Below are 4,223 nucleotides of genomic sequence, written 5' to 3' on the forward strand. Positions count from 1 at the left end.
TGACTTTGAATAAGACGATCTATCATTATTCCAATCTTTAGTGCATGAAGATCCAATCTGTAACTCTTGAAGAAATGAAACTTTCATCTCAGAAAGCAGCCTCGAGAATCTCTATTAAACTGCTTCTAATACGAGTATATCTCTCTTGAGTCAGGGTTTAAAACAGTCCACTCTATTCTCGTTGCAATCTCACTAAAGCTATTACAAGTACAACAGTTATGCCATTTTCGGAAAAAGTTTCCTGCCCCTTCATAGTAAAGGCCAAAATTCAATCTGCTGTAACAATTACTTGCCACACTTTTGCGCTGAAATTTTGAGTTTCATGCTCAAGAATACCCACATCCCTTTGTATTCCACTGATTTTGGAGTCTCCCTTAATTTAAATAACAAACAGAAATTTTGATTCCTCAGTCTAAATGATGATATATCTTTTTGTTTTCTCTGACATTGAATTCTATCAGCAGGTTATATGCCCAGTCATTTAATCTATCTGTATCTCGTTAGAGATTGTTTATGATCTCATAATGACATGCGACCACAGTATTTATTTGTATTAACAGCTAATATGGATACATCGCATGCTGCTCTATATTCATGCAGTATGTATATTCATGCAGTATCTATGTTCATATAAATCGTAAATAATTGAGAATTTGGACATATTATTTTGGCTCTCCACACGTCACGTCTTTCCAAACTGAAAGAAGACCCATTAATTTCAATTCTGTTTTCTATTTGTTAATCAATTCTTAATCCGTCCTCATATATTACTTCATAAACTTACAGCTCCCATCTTATGCAATAATCTTTTATTTGACATTTTAAAGGATATTCCCTGGGAATCAAATTCACAGCATCTACTGGTTCTCTTTTTTAGCTCCACTTGTCTGATCCCAAAAAAAAGCACGCGGGTTTGTGAAACCTAATTTCCCTTTCACAACATTTCCGTGATTCTGCTTGATATTCAGGATTAATTATATTTCTTGCCATTTCCTCCTTATTAATGTATTCGAGTTTTTTTTTCCCCCCAACAACTCACTGGCCTACGGTTTTTTTGCGCCCTAATCTCTCCCTTCTTGAACAGGGTTATCCCTTCAACTGTTGTCCAATTGTCTGAAACGGTCCTGGAATCCACTGAGCTCCAATTATTGCAGCCAAGGCCTCCACTACCTCTTCAGTCATTTCACTTAAAAACTATGGATACAGGCTGTAAAGTCCCAGTGACTTTATTTTTGCTGTGCCTCAGTCCCATTAGTTGGTTAAAAACTTTTGTCACTTGTAAATCGTTGTTTCAAGATGTTTACTTCCATTAGTACCGCACTTGAACGTCTTTGCAATGTTTGTATTGTCCAGTAACATAATGACCAAGTAATTAACTGTCATTTTTGAGTTCCCATTATCAATTCCCCAGTCCCATCCACTGAGGTTCCCACACGTACTTGAGCTATTCTCAGCCTCTCTCTCTCGCTTTTTAGTTACACAGAGAAACTTCTGCCGTTTGTTTTTATATTTCTTCCCAACTTAAATTTGTAATCAATTTTCAACCGCACAATTGGCTTTTCAGCCAACCGTTGCTCGCTCAGAGAAAAAAAAAATCAATTCTCTGGCCGACGGCTGGTTTTCATCACTGTTCCTGCCATAGCATTTGAGTCGATCGCTTCATTGGCCACCTTTGTTATTCACAGGTCGATCATCTTCTCATCAAGCCCTTCATCTGAGTGAATAAAAATTTTCCAAGTGTCGTGAAATATCTGCTTAAATGTCTGTCATCGTTCATACACTGATCTTCCTTTTCATCTGTATTCACCTTCCGCTTCAATCAACAAGTCAGTCAAAGCCCCTATGCTGCTGGTTAGACGTCTGACTCTGTACAATGCTTGAGGGGGATTCATTGTTGCATGATATGCTGACAGAGTCTAACACTGAATTTCAATGGACCGATAAGAACAACTTTCAAAGATGTGATTCAAAGCTGCTGAAATGCATTGTCTCTCACGTTGCACCACACAGGATACATCGGGAGTTATTACACAAACCTGCATAACTTCATTATTTCTGAGTTTTGCAAGTACTCTAACAGAGTCCAAAAAGATGGTCAGGGAGGAAACCAGAGGGTACCATATGCACTATAACTACAGAATTGTACTCCAATCCAAAGAGAAAAAAAAATGCTTGAGGAGTATGTGGAAAGGATGGGGTGAAAATGAGACCGATTGGAAGAGAGAAGCCATAGAAGGGCCCCCAGCACTGCGAAAACTAGAATGGAGGCATTATCACAGCAAACGTCAGTGCAGGTCATCAAGTTCAGGGTGATGGGGAATGGGATATGTAGCTCAGTGAGTACAGAGGTGACAGATGAACGGGACAATGTAGGTTAATGAGTGCAGGATGGGAGAACAGAACACTGTAAGTCAGTGAGGACAGGGGTGATATGTGAACAGGACAATAGAGGACCATGAATACATGGGTGATGGGTGAACAGGACTCTACAGGTCTATGAGTACGGGGTGAAGGGCTAATGGGACAGTGGTTTTTCAGTGCGTTCAGGCAGAAATTTTTATTCTGTTCTGCTTGGCGTACTGGTAGAATATCTTGAGATTCTTTCCAAACTTGCCTGCTCTCACTTCTCCATGACCCCGTGATACTCAGTCTCAGCCTTACCAGATTCTGTGGAATATCAACGATGTGTGCTCTGGGGTGCATAGTAGACGATTCAGCCGAAATATTTGGCGAGGCCTTTCTCAACGTTGTGATCATCTCATTATATTTTATCTGTTCTTCTCGAGGTCACAGTGACATTTTCACCAGACCTCCTGTTATGCCGGTGAAGTAAAGAAAGACACTGATCTTTCAAGAATACCTTGCATTCACTAGAATGATGCAGTGCATTCCTCTAGGCAGCTGACACTGCTCTAACCCTGTTGGAAACCCTAGAGCAGGCTGGGAAAGTGTTGCTGCCACAATACAGGTTCTTCGTTCAATCACACCTGTGTACAGATTTAGTCTGCTCACTGAAGAATTGTTGCACTGAAAGCAACACAGGGATGGTTCACTCAGCTGATTGCTGCAAGGAAAGTGTGAGCTTATGTGGAAATGATAAGCAGGCTGATCCAAAACCTGTTGGAGTTTATAAGCAATATGGATGATCTTATTTTAACACATAAAATTTTAAGGAGTCAACAACAGAAGCCATTTATGTCTCTTGGATTACTCCTCAATCCTGTTGCAGTAGAACAAGACGGGCTAATCAGCCTCTCGAACCTGATATCCATTTTCAGGAAGTGGCAAATCAGCCCCTTGAGCCTCTCACAATTGCCCCAAAGCATGCAGTGCAACATCAAGATGTTGGTATATGACTTTGTTTGAACATTTCAAACTTCTGTGACTGCTGCCTTTCAGTTGCTTCAGTGGTGGGAGTCCGGGAGAAAGTGCGAGAGCAGCCTGGGGAGGTAAGTTTCCACCCAAAAAATTTGGGAGTTAAGTAATACTTGCGAGACTCCACAAGTAGTGTCTCCCACCTTTCTATCTCCTCAAACCTAATAATATCGACTAAGTGTGGTGAGCAGGTAAGCTATTTGCATTCCCCCTCGCCTCGGAGGGGGTCGGAAGGCAAAGCCGGATTCTGTTTGAGTACATAATGGAGTAAACTTACTGGTGCAGCGAAAACTGCCAAACTTAAAAAAAACTAATTCATTTTAAATAATTAACGAAGTAGAGAAGGCTGGGCCAAGTGATGTGCTGTAGCTGGACGATGTGGGAGCTGGCTGATCCCATTGAGAACAACAGTGACCACATCTGCAGCAAGTGTTGGCTGCTTGAGGAGCTCCGGCTCAAAATTGATGAGCTTGAATCTGAACTACAAATACTGTGGCACATCCGGGAGGGGAAGAAATATTTGGATACTGTGTTCCAGGAGGCAGTTACACCTGGTAGATTAACTAATGTTAATTCGATTGGCGGGCAGAGAGAGCAGTGTGTGACTGTGAGTGAGGCAGGTAGAGGGACCCTGCAGACAGGAACACAGGAGCTGCAGCCCTTGACATTGTACCACAGCTATGAGGCACTTGCTCCCTGCATAGTTGAGGAACAGGGCTGCAGGAAGAATGAGTTAACAGACCATGACACCATAGTCCAGGAGACCTTTCAAGAGTGGGGTAGAGACAAAAAGACAGATTGTAGTTGTAATTAATTCCATCATCAGGAGGATAGACAGTCTTCTTTGC

The sequence above is a fragment of the Stegostoma tigrinum genome, unplaced genomic scaffold, assembly GCF_030684315.1.
Source record: "Stegostoma tigrinum isolate sSteTig4 unplaced genomic scaffold, sSteTig4.hap1 scaffold_143, whole genome shotgun sequence".
Lineage (NCBI taxonomy): Eukaryota > Metazoa > Chordata > Chondrichthyes > Orectolobiformes > Stegostomatidae > Stegostoma > Stegostoma tigrinum.